This window comes from Vicugna pacos, chromosome 17 (genome assembly GCF_048564905.1).
Source record: "Vicugna pacos chromosome 17, VicPac4, whole genome shotgun sequence".
In the NCBI taxonomy this organism is placed as follows: domain Eukaryota; kingdom Metazoa; phylum Chordata; class Mammalia; order Artiodactyla; family Camelidae; genus Vicugna; species Vicugna pacos.
This window is the reverse complement of record NC_133003.1, coordinates 26,190,931-26,204,085: the sequence shown is the minus strand read 5'-3', so window position 1 is coordinate 26,204,085 and position 13,155 is coordinate 26,190,931. Positions and strand designations below refer to the sequence as shown.

The following is a 13,155-nucleotide window of genomic DNA, read 5'->3' as shown; positions in this document are numbered from 1 at the left end:
CGGGCCGGCCCCCGCTCTGCCCCCGCTCTGCTCTGCGGAGCCCTGCCTGGGCTCCACCGCACGCCCCACGTCCAACATGAGCCCGGGCCTTCTCAGGGCTAGTCCAAGCGAAAGATTTCAGCTGTTTTTTCGACGACTACTTTCTCCCTAAGGCGAAGTGTTCCCGTCTTCCGAGGGCCGGGTGGACGGAGGAAGCGCGTGCTGAGCCCGCGGTAGCTGCTCTCCCGCGGTCAACTCTCGCGTGAAGGCGGCGTTAGAAATTTAATCTGGGAGCGACAGCTGAGGGCAGGGGCGGTTGAATTTGAAACAGGAGCTTCTTGTTACAGGTACCCAGGTGTCACGGATAATAAGTTTTCCTCTGCTTTCTAGCGCCTTCTCTTAGCTGCTGCATCTCCTTGATTTGGGGGAAAAGGAAGTAGCTTCCAGACGGATTCTTTCATCTTACCTGGGATATGCGTGTGCTGTGAGGGTGTGAAACAAATTTTGGTGCTAGACAACCCTGGATTTGAGTTTCAACCTTACAACCCTGAGAGAGTTGGGTCATCTTCCTGCCTCTCAGTTTCCCTGTCTGTGAAGTGGGAACAGGAATACATATGATTTGAGGATTTATTCAAAGGATAAAATGGGAGAATGTGTGTGAAGCTCTTCACCTGGGACATGTGAGCTCAAGAGAAGGGAAATGATTTATGGGTTCTGATTACTGTCATGACCATTATTATTCATGGAGCAGGGCCTGGGTTGTGTTAAGTTTGTGGTCTGGGTCAGGAGAAGGAAAATGGGGAAAGGACAGGCACACAGGGATGTCTCCTTACCAAAGCAAGTCTGAAAAGGGGTCTCTGAGGGATGAAGGTGGAGCCAGATAGGTAGGGCCTGAGCTGCGGAGGCCCAGAGGGCCTGTCCTGGACTGGTGGGCATGCAGCTCTCCAGCCATAACTGTGAACTCTGTCTGGGGGTCATGTTCTTTCCCACAGGTTTCCAGCTCCACCTCCCATGTCCAGAGTTACCCAAACATTTTCCAAACCAGTCTGACCCCTTTCTAATGTGTTCCAGATGCATCTGCAAGAAACTGGAGAAATGCAGAGCCAAGTGGGAAGTTGCACATTGACACCACCATGCTGAGCCCCAAAGATTTTGCCCCATGGGTGCCCAGTTTCAGGGGATAAGTTGCCTTCATTCCTCCTCCTCCCTCATCTACCCCTGGAGGCATCTTCCACAGCCCCTTCCCAAGGGCAGAATTTAGCGTGTGTGTGTGTGTAGGTTCTTGGTGAGGGAGGGGGTTTGTCTCAGGAATGTACAGTGACACTCATACCCATCAGGAGGGCTTTGGTTTACTTAATTTTTGAATATTTATTAAGCACCTACTATGATTTGCTTTGTGTATTCTTTTTTTTAATTGAAATAAAACTGACATATAATATTGTATTCACTTGAAGTGTACTGTGTATTTTCTTCATGATTAAATATTTATAATAACAGTTTTGATCTCACAAACTCCCTGAAAAGGCCTAAGGGACCTCCCGGGAGGGAGTCCAGGGATCACACTTTGGGAACTACTTCTCTAAAGGAAAACTGCAGGGGGCCATGAGAGCTTAAAACAAGGCAACCTGACCAGGTTAGGGGACAGAAGACTAGATTAAAAAGGAGGACATTCGAAAATGTTTAAGATGTGGGAAAAGTATGTATAAAGGCCCAGTGGTGAGGGAGAGCATGGTACCCTAGAGGAACTAGAAGAAGTGCTGATGAATCCTCTGCCTGGGGCATACTGGGGCAGCTGCAAGTCCTCCCACCCCTTAAATTTGTGCCACTAAAAATTTATTGAGATGCTGTGACATGTCAAGTACAGAGCTCATCTCTTCCCTCTTGGAGCTGACGGTCTGGAAGACATCAGACGGGGAAGTTGGGTTTGACAAGTGTGCAGGCAGGAGGGGCACAAACGTCAGATTTGGAAGGCCAAGGTGGCGAGGAGGTCTCAGTTCAGTCTGGAATGGTGAGTAGGGGTGATCCAGGCAAGGGGAGTGGTGTGTGTACCAAGCTGAAGGACAGGAGGGCTCAAAGGTCTGGAAGCAACAGACAGCACAGGCTTTGGCGGGCATGGGAAGGGTGCGTCACGGGGCAGGGGAAGGCTGGGAAGGGCGATCACCATCCACTGCAGAGTGTGGACCAGACCAGTTGGCTCTGAGCTCTAAACCCAGTGTGGTTTCTTGTTGAGATCACAGGCTGGATTCTAAGCCATGACTCCGTATCTTGTGGGCAGGTCACTTCACTGCTTTGGGCCACCTTAGAGAGGCTATACTGGTTGGAGTTTAAGAACACAGACACTGGAGTCTATCTGCCTGGGCTCAGATCCCAGCTCTGCTATAAACTACCTGTGTATCCTTGGATCAGTCTCTCAATCTCTCTGTGACTCAGCTTCCTCCTCTCTATAATAGGAATAATACTAGTACCTACCACATACGATTATTGTAGGGAATCAATGAGTTACATGTACAGTTATAGGACTGAAGTATTATTATTGACCAACTCCTCACCCCAAGAGGGATGCTCATCCCAACTTACCCACTTCAGATGACGCTGTAGGAGGCATGGGGTCTTACCATTTGCAGCAGCCCTGGAGGTTTATCTGGCTCAAAGTCCCATGTGATTCAGGTGACCTCCAGCATCCCTATCCATCTGAGCATCCTGGACAAGTGGCTACTCAGGCTATGCTCATGCATGCCCTATGATTCTTGGTGAAGAAACCGGGGGGGAAAAGATAAAGTCAGGAAAGTGCAAATCTAACATCTGTACCCCTTTCTTCCACTTTAGGGAAAGTGATGCAAGCATGTTTCAACTGATAAAGAGAAGACCTTCCTACAGTTCTCGACTCTCTTTGTTCTCTAAAGTACACTGCTGAGCAAGAGCCTGAGCAGCTCAGCAACGAGAATGGAATAAACTGGAAGGCCAGCCACAACACAGTCCAGCTTCAAAAAAGGGAACCACCACCAGATGGAAGGTAAGTAACGCAGATGCGGTGGTCAAGCTCAGTTGCTCTAAATGATGCTGGCCTTGTAGCTTCAGAGCACACAGCTGACACTGACAGTGCAGCGGGCTGACCCCTCCTAACCCCGCCTGCCCCTGGGCTGAGGCCCAGGATGGACTTAGCCTTTCCAAATCCAGTAAAACTTGCTTCTGTGGGATTTGCAAAAGGGGGGCCCTTCCCAGACGTTTGGCCATGTTGCTCACCCAACTCACTTTTCCCTGAGCAGGTTTGGCCAACAATGGATTGTGGAATGAGGGGCCAGGCCTCTTCTTAGTGGCCTTCTGGGCTGCTGAGACCCCTGGGCAGGGATGCTTTTAGTCCTCCATCTGCCCTGAGGATGCTGCTTCCTGCCTCCCCGCACAGAGTGACCCACCTTCCATGGCGTCTTTCCTTGCTCATCCCCACAGATTTATTTCCAAGGACCACCCTGCTATGTGGTGGGAAGAATGCCTACTGTGCTTTCCTGAGGCCTGTTTTACTACAACACTGAGTGCAGGTGCAGACAGAACAGCTTGGCAAAGAAGAAGGTTGGGCGTCTGGAGCTGGATTGCGTAAGTTTGAATCCTGCCTTCATCAGTTCACAGCTAAGCAATTGGGGTGAGTGACTTACCCAGAATATGCTCATCTGAAAAGTGGGACAGTACGACCTACCCAGTGGGTCATGAAGAAGGTTAAAAGCAGCTGGAATAGCAGGTCCTCAATAGGTACTTGCAAGGGCTGCTGCGTGTCAGGCAGCGTGCTCAACCCACTGTGTATGTCAGGGTCTCACAGAGGCTCGCAATAGCCTGATGAGGGCGCCACTGCAGTTGATCCCATTTGTAGGTGTCAGGTCAACTGCCTAAGGTCACAGAGCCAGGAAGGTCCACATCCAACTCCCAATGATTCCAAAGCCCATGCTCTCAAGTGGTTTCCATGTTACTTCAGCAATAAATGGTTTCCAGTCCTCACATCACTACTTCCTGGCTGGGGGCCCTTGGTTAAGCTGGGTCCTTCATCTGAGCCCCCGTTTCCTCCATTAAAAGATAATACAAAGCCTGAGATGTGCAGTGGAGAAGAATGTGACCATGAGGTTGGACTTCCACTGAGACCTGGGTGTGGCTCTCCTGCTCATTCTTGGAGAAACTTTGACCAAGTCATTTCACTGTTCCCTGCCTCAGTCTCCTCCACCTGTAAGAATGAAATAATTTGCCTTGATGGCTTCTGAGGCTCCTCCTATATTGGACACTCTGGGCTGCTTCTAGGGAAGCTGAAAGCGGCAGACCTGACAAGGCAGCCAGGGGCCTCCACCCCTGGGCTTGCTGGAAGTTGACACTGGAATCACAGGATGAGCCTTCTCTGGAAGCCGTACCTGACTGAGGGGCCTTTCAAGTGTTGAAGAGTGAGAGCACCAGAATTCAGCCCGCCTGGGATCGAGTCCTGGCATTGTCTCTTACTTGCTGTGTACGCAACCTTGTTGGGTGAGTCTCTTACTCTAAACTTCAGTTTCCCCATCGTTAAAATGGGGGTAGTAAAGCCTCCTTCACAGAACGGCTGAGGGAAATGATGTCCTTTGTGTAATGTGCATATCACTGATCGCAAGTACAGCACGTAAGGTGCTGACCATGGCCCTCTTCCTTGTGCCTGACCCAGTTTATACCCTAGTCTCCTTGAGGGCAGGTACCTGTCTGCCATAACCTGTATCCCCAGGGCCTAGCACAGCAACTGCCCGCACTCATCACTTGCCTCTGACACAGGGAATAAGGTCCCTCCTGTTACAGCTGTGGAGTCTAAGGCCCAGAGGGGGGACAGCCTGTGCCCAAACAGCCAACTGTTGGAGACAGCAGTACAGGAACCCCAGCTTCGGGATTTGAGCCAATGGTGCATCCACAGCAGTGCACAAAACCTTGAATTTTCTCAAGACAGTCACCTTAAGGTTTTGCTGGTCCTTGAAATGTCATCACTTACTGCCGTGGAGTCGGGGTTGGGGACAGAATGCCTTTGGGTCTTCCCTGGACCTTGGGAGCTGGTAAACACTTCTATAAAACTGATTTTGGGAGGTCCTCACAGCCTGGAAGTACACAGAGGGGGTCTCTAGGGGTACAAACTGGGTAATTTTATGCTTGCACATTTATAGGATGGGGCTCGCCAAGGAGATGCAGAGCTGGTGCCAGTGTCGCCTGAGAGGTGACCTTGCTAATAGTTTTTCAGTGACTCAAGCAAGTCCAAAAGCTCGCAGAAGTCCATGAGCCCTCCTGTCTACCTAACCACCCTGGCATTTCCAAGCTAAGCACTCCTGCTGAAAGCAGGAGGTGGGTTTTCACAGGTCCACAGTTGCTTCAAGTTGAGCAGGAAACATTTTTCATGAGTCCTGTATTATGAGGTGTGGTGACCTCTTGTAATGAAAACTGGTCCTCCCGCTAGGAACCTTGCTTCACTCCAAAGGATAGCAGGCAGTGATGGACGTGTGTGACTTGGGGAGATAATGGGACTAAAAAGACGCTCATAAATGTTTGTCAGATGGCCAAATGGATGTGCACAGAGCACCCCTCTGGTTTGGAGGGGTGGAGGTGCTGGAAGCCGGAGCAGCTCCTGGCCTGTGGGCAGAGAAGCGGCAGACTCACTAGTAGTTACCTTCAGGGTGAGTCTTTCGAAATACATAGTCTCAGAGAGCAGGCTTCTAAGGTTTCCTGTCTCCATCCCCACCCTCTCCCCTGAGTTCCAGACTCTTAGATCCAACTCCCTATTTGACATTTTTTTCTTGGGCGTCTTAAGGGGAAGTTCTCTACTTTCCCCCAACTCCTGTGCAAACTGTAACTCACAGTCCTCTCTGTCCCGGCAATGGTATCACCAAATGTCTAGTTTAAGACAGACATCCAGTCCCCACCCTAACTTTTCCTTTTCCCCACATCCAATGCAGCACTAAGTTCTGTGTAAGTTCTGTGGGCTTCACCTCCAAAGTATATGTTGACTCTACCCAGGATCTGCATTTGCACACCACTACTTTGGTCTGAGCATCTTCATGTCTCTCCCAGGCTCTGGAAGAGTCAGCCACCCTCTGCTTCCAGTCTTGTTCCTGTGGGGTCAGAGTGAACAGGTCCTGTCTGTCTTATCTCATCAGCCTCCCCCCCCACTTCCATGCCCACTTGCCCCAGCAAAGGCTGGTTTTCTGAATCTTCCTGCCTCAGGATCTTTGCACTTGCTATTTCTATTGCATGCAATTGTCTTTCTTCATGGCCCTTCACAAGCTATGGTTTATAGCTTGGGGTCCTTGGGGTCTCAATTCAAATCACATCTTTCTGGTGACACCTTCCCTGACCCTGGCTGTCAGTGCCTCCCCTGCATCTCACCCCAATGGTGTCCTCTCCGTGTCTTGCTTAGTCTGTAATCATTTTATTTTCCTGTTTAGTCTGCCTTCTAGAACAGCAAGCCTTTTCAGTAAAGGGCCAGAGAGAAAATATTTTAAGCTCTGTGGCCATACGGTTTCTGTCACAGATTCAATTCTGCCATTTTAGGGTGAAAGAGCGCAGTTAGACAATATGTAAGTAAATGTACGTGGCTGTGTTCCAACACTTTGTCTACGACACTGAGATTTGAAATTTATGTAATTTTCACATGTCATGAAATATTCTCCTTTTGATTTAAAAAAATCTTCAAAATTATAAAAACTATTCTTAGCTCCTGGATCTTACAGAAACATGCAGTGGTACAGATCTAGCCTGCAGGTTTAGTTTGCCAACCTCTGTTTTAGAATGTAGGCTCCGTGAGGCCAGGGTCCTGTCTGTCTTGTCCATCACAGTATCCCAGCTGTGTAACAGTTCTTGGCACACAAAAGATGCTCACTAAATATATGGGAATAAATGAAGGAAGAGCAGGCTTTATCTGGAGTGAAGTAGACATACCTCAACATGGGACCATCATGTTTCTGAAAACAAGGAGTAAAGGAACAAGGATGAAAAAGAAGGACAATCATGAGACAGGCATCTGAAGACCTGGCAACAGGAATCTCTGGCCATCAAGTCCACCCTTCTGCCTCTGGCCTAGACAACAGCCGATCATCCACGATCTGTATTTTGTAGGCCCAGAGATTCCTCCAAATCAAGCAAGAAGCCATTGAACCCTGTGAACAATCCTCTGAACTCAGCCAGGCTGTTAGAATTCTAACCCGTGGAAATGTCATGGAAATTTTGTCCTGGCACAGGGAGTTTTACCATCTGAATAAATTAATATTTATGTGCTTGTATGAGGGAAGTTATTCTTGATCTTTAAAAATGAGAATCAATCTTTCAACCCAACCCAGCATGTGTACCTTTTAGTTCTCACCTTGCCCAATGACTCAGAATAAATATTTCTCTGGTTTGTTTTCTAATAGCATTTGTCCCCCTGCCATAGCTTTGAGATAAATCCTTTCCTTAATAACACTCTCCGAGAGAAAATATTTGGCTCTCTCCTCCATAATTTTTGATGGAACCTGTTTATTGCCTTGTGGTCATCCCACTGGCGGTCATTTGATGCTTTGGATGGCCAAACAAGGCCCCGTTTGGGCTGTGTCTCTGGACACCAGTAGAAACATTTGGAAAGTTTAAAGAAAACTCACAGAGTTGGTTGCACTGGGAAAAAAATAACTATAACTATAACTATAACTATAAAAATAACCTCATATTAAAATCCTGAATGAGTTAAAGATTTAAACAAGGAGAAAAGGCAGATAAACATTTAAACCATAAAATTTTGGGGATATGAATGTCTCTAAACATGTTACTGAAGGCAGAAACAGAAATATAAAGACAACATCTGTGAGCGTGGTAAGAACTGACTGAATAGTGGATAACAAAGCGAATACAGAGATGTATACCAAGGACGTGAGAGTGTTCTGAGCAGCCAGACATTGAAGACCTTCTCCATGCTCATTAGCAGTGTCACTTAAGTCTATCTACAGTCTAGGTTGCCAAATGTCCAGTAGGGTAACCAATCACCTAACAGCTGGTTGACTGAACTGATATGAATTCAGTCCCAATGATGCCTTGGGGGAGGGGTGTATGCTGTGTTTCTGTTCCATCAAGTGTCCATGCCAGGGACACTGTTGTTACTTCCTTACTGAATTGGAGCCTAAGCATATGAAATACTTTCTATGTTAAAGGGTTAAATGTATTTACGATCACCCACTTCTGGACTTTTAAAGTGTAAATGTGCCTTTCTTCCAGCCTCCTCTGGGGTCAAGACTTTGTAGAAAATACTGTCCTCTATTTTACCAGCACCACATACACATGTAAGCTAGACTTCAGTCCTGGAGTTAACGCCACTATCAAAAACCTTGGAGAATAACATTCCTGCTTGAGGCAATCTAATTAAACTTCTGTCAACTTGAAGTGGCCCCCAATGGACAGATCAAACCTATTTTTAGGTTCCAAGTGTTATAAGAAGAAATATTTAATTAGAATGGGGGATGTTTAAAATAGCTTTCTCTCTTAACATCGGTGCCTGCTGGCTTGTTTTTCCCTGATGTCATTAATCACCAGTGAATGGACGTCAGAATTCACAGCTTTAACTCCTGTCCGAATCTGCCTTCTTTGGGTAGTTTGTCCCATAACTCAAAATGCCACGTCTTTCCAGATTTTGACACTTTTTCTGCAAGCCAGTGGCACTGAGAGCTTTAGACTCTTGAATTTTGAGCATTTCTTTAGAATAAGAGCTCCAAGCAGGGAATTCTCCATGGAGCGCTGTGTTTCTTGGCATCAGTGGGGAGATGGTCATGCTCAGACTGAGGAGATAGAGAATGTTCCATGGTCCTGGGACCAAGGAGGACTGGATGCTGCCTTGGCACCTATGTGAAGAACTGAGCTATGCAGAACGTGATGGAAGGGAGATGACAACTCGAGTTCCATTAGAGCTCAAAACTAACTTGGGGCATTCCTTTACAATTTTTCTGGATCAACAAGTTAAAATCTACTTTAGAAAGTGGCAAATTAGGTTTACTCTGCTATCCAGAAAGTTATAGAAATTAGACTTTATTTTTTAAAAATTCACATGGGTACGCAATAAAGGCAGGAAAGTGCTTTAGGTGTTTTTAACTCACCTAGTCACTATGACAGCCCTTTGAGGTTGGTAGTTTTATTATTCCCATTTGACAGATGAGGAAACCAAGGCACAGAGAGGATGAATAACTTTCCCAAAGCCACTCTCTAGTGGGTGGCAGAACCAGGATTAAAACACGGTCAGTCTGGTTCTAGAGTTGGGTGCTTAGCCGTGTCTTCTGTTTTATTACTTTGTGATTAATATGGAGTTTCTTTATTCCTGGTAAATTTTAAGTGACATATGCCTCCTACAACTTCACTTTTCGGCTTCCTACAAATTGTTGTCCTTCTTCTAAACTCAAAGACTGTTAGAAAGTCATTATTTGTGAGAGGAAAAGGCACTTCTATATGGCACTTGTGGGAGCACAAATTAACATCTGTTTGACCCTTTAGTCCAATGTCTCTACTTCTAGAAATGGATCTAAGGAAATAATCTAAGATGTACATAGAGAAATCTGTTTAAAGTTTGTCTATCTTGTTCCTAGTATCATGAGCCTCCAGAACAGTTTCTGGCACATAGATGACATTTGGCAAACAATTATTAAATGAACACACTGCAAAGTATAAACAAATAAAAAACAAAGATAAAAACAAAACATCAATGTCCACCCAGAGGATGAAATAACTTTATATCTATTGATAGTATGCTATATAAACCTTAGACATCATGTTTGTAGAAGAAATCCCATTAATGGTAGCCTTTAAATAATCCATTAGTGAGTAAATCAAGCACCAAAGGATTAGGGACATTATTTTCTCAGATTCCTGCAGTCCAATAACAACCACTCCTAGCAGCAAAATGGTGTTTATAGTTTTTCAATTCATAAATCATTTATTCACTGTAAGAGCCATGTTTAAAATGTAAAATTCACATTTTACACTCTATTGTTTTAATGTGTGTTTATAGTTTTAAGCTATAATCTGGTCAAATTCATTTCAAAACATCATTAGTAGTTATCTGTGGTTGGCAAGTGGTGAATGGTTTTTAGTCTATCCTTTGGATTTGGAATGTTTCTCACCTTTTTTTGCAATAAATCCATGTACTTTTGTAATCAGAAGAAATAAATACTTAAAATTTTAATCTTCTGTGGGGTCATAAGTATTTACAAAAGGAAGGAACAAAGATAACTAAGGATAGAAAAACAAGTGTTGACAGGAAAAATGCCAAAAAATTAATAGTGGTTGTATTTACCTGGTGGTGTTAAGATCAGCATTTCACTTCTTTTAATTTATCTATGTTTTTCAGTTATTTAATAATGAACATATATTATTTGGACACTATAACATTCATTCTTTTAATGAAAAAAGTAGAGTCTGAGTGTGGGAGTTTTAAAATTGGCTGCCACTGTTCAGGGAATTTCATTCTGGTCTCCACATATGACACCTCCCTCTCCTGCCCGCCCTGTCCTTATGACCCTGGGCCATCTTGCTGACCAGTTGGGGACCATCATGCCTCCAGGGCCCTGGTACATAGTAGACGTTCATAAGTTTGTTTAATGACTGAACTAAATAGCTGTGGAGTAAATTGTTAACTGAGTATTTAAAACTGTGTTATGTTTGCTTTATAAGGCTTGGTTTTCCCACAGTGTCACTCACCTCAAATAATCCCTTGTCTCCAGCGTTGGTCATCCATTTCCTGGTGGCTTTCGGGTTGTTGTGCATTCTGTCCTCTTCAGGCACCAAGGGTGTCCGGAGAATCAGCAATCCCTGTGTAGAGAGCAGACTTTGAGCCCCCTGAGGATGGAGGCTTGCCTGGGAGGCATCACTGTTAGGCTCAGACCCCTACCTCCTGATGATGTTGAGCCATCTAGGCTGGAATTTTTTGGTAATGGGGTTGGGGGTAACAGTTAAGGCTTAAGAACAGTCACAAAGCTCAGAATGGCCACTGGGGGTCAGTCTTATGCATGGGAGGTGCCATGGTCCCCAGCACCTCTCCTCCCCCAGTATCTTCCCAGTTCACAAACTGGTCACTGAGATTCTGCCACAAGAGATACATCTTTTTAGTTTAAGACTTCTGGCATGGCTAATATTTAAATATTGTCAAACATTTATATTTCAATGTGACCGAGGTTCTGAAAGCACATTGAGTAGGAAAAGGCTGGAAATGGCCCATGGCCTGTTCTTTGCTAGGTTTTGTGTTAGGAGCTGTATTTATGGGGTGATCATAGAATTTACCCTCCAAACTGGGATGCTTTTGAGAGTGAAAGGAGGTGCTAATTGGATGGATGGATTGCCAGGGCAACATGCAAAAGCTGGGAGTGTCTTGTATCAACAAGACTGCATGGTCTGCATGGCCTTCTTGCATATGGGTATGTCTTGTTGTGCTTGTAGCAATGATAAATGATCCTGCTCATTTTATGGATGAGGAAACTAAGGCTCAGAGAGGTCAAGAAACATGTCCAAAGGCCCTGGTTTCAAAGTTTGTGCTCTGCTATCCCCTTAAGGCTCAAGGTCAGTGGGCTCCTAAAGTCAACACGGTAGGGACATCACTGAGGGGAGAGGCCTTGAATGGGGTAAAATGAGGAACAACCCAATGGTACTTTAACTGCATGATTTTTCCAGGACCAACCCTGGATGCAGTCTGGAAGGTATCTAGGGTGAGGCTCATGGCTGAAAAAGTCCTCTGACCTACTGCTGTTTTGCCTCAAATGTGGCTCCTCACCCAGCATTAGGCCACATATGCAGGAACTGTGAGTCCCTCTCTTGGGCTGTGCGTGTGGCCTGCATGGAGGCCAGAGCCCTGCTCCCTCTGTGTTATTTTACGACCAGGCCCTTGCCTTTCTGTCTCATAGACTCTGTCAAGGGAGGGTCTCTCACACAGCTTGTGTGAGAGTTTAGGGTTTCTCTCACGTTGCCAGGTTTTGAAAATTTCCCTGGACTTTGCCTTATGAACGAGGGAAAGAGAGGAATTTGTTTCATGTCCTGGAAAGGCTTTTGTCACAGACAGCCACAGAGGATTTGAGGCACCCGTGCTTCATTCCACAGCCTGGGATTCCAGGGGAGGAACCAGGGTGCTCCGCGTTTATCTCATATGCTAGGCTAGGACTTTCCCTGAGTGGGGAGCACACTTCCTCCCGTGACAAGTCAGTAACCACCTCCCTACTTCCCCATACGAGGACTCCATCCCAGGTAAGTCCTACCAACAGAGCCATGTTCGTCTGGTGGATTCATTCCACAAGGAGTAAGAACGATCCTTTTCAATTTCCATTTCTTCATGGCTATTCACATAACATTGGTCTTCATGCCTTGGCCTCCTCCCCCTGAAGTGGTCATCAGGGCTGGGCCTGAAATCTCACCTGGAGATTCTGGGACATCCCAAGGGGATACTCTGGCAAGAAGAGGCCTCCCTGCCACTCATCACCAAAGAGACAGTCACTGTGACCCAAGAGCCCCTGACTGCACTAGACCAGATGACAGCTCCCTGTGCACCTTCTGAGAAAGCCCAAAGCTCTCTCAGACACCTTGGTTCTTTCCCAGGGGCTATCTTTCTCAAGGTCACCTCTAGACCTAAGCCCCTTCTTCTTTTGAATTTATTTTCTAAATGTATTGTCTCACTATCCTGCCTTTTCTCAGTGCCTCATTATGCTCTAGGTGAAACCAGGTGTGGGGCTCACCCATTTCCTTGATTTCCACCAAAAAACAAAACCAAACCCAAGTCTAGGTTCTGGGAAAGTGGCATCATTTTTAATGTCTCCAAATTTCTATGTACAAAAAGGACAGCTGGGTAGCAAGGCCTAAAACCAGTGGTCAAGATTTACCAAACATCTCAACTGCCTCCCCCTGAACCAAGGCATTTCTACAAACTCCCAAATGGCAGGAGTAAGGACAAACTGTCAAGAACCACAAGACTCACCCGGAATCAGCGTCTATGCAGCAGAAGCAGAGGGAAGCAACAGGGCGTCTGAAGGGCATGAGAACAGGGGAACCTAAAAACGTCCCACAGGTCTTTCCTGGGCTGCACGATTGGCCAATTCAGGGTCAGTGGTTGAACCTGGCGGCAGGGCGTGCTCGCTGATCACATGTGAGGGCAGTGCTCTCAGCAAGGTGAAAAGGGGCAGGAGCAGCCGGGGCCCGATGAACTCCAGG

At 46.3% G+C, this 13,155-nt stretch overlaps 1 long non-coding RNA gene across 1 annotated transcript; it reads left to right on the top strand.

Moving 5' to 3' along the window:
• The first annotated feature begins 83 nt into the window (after positions 1-83).
• On the top strand, positions 84-1,422 carry LOC140686577 (uncharacterized). Its single transcript, XR_012060407.1, has 2 exons — positions 84-326; positions 1,051-1,422. It is a non-coding gene; the product is annotated as an uncharacterized lncRNA (long non-coding RNA).
• The last annotated feature ends 11,733 nt before the right edge of the window (positions 1,423-13,155 follow it).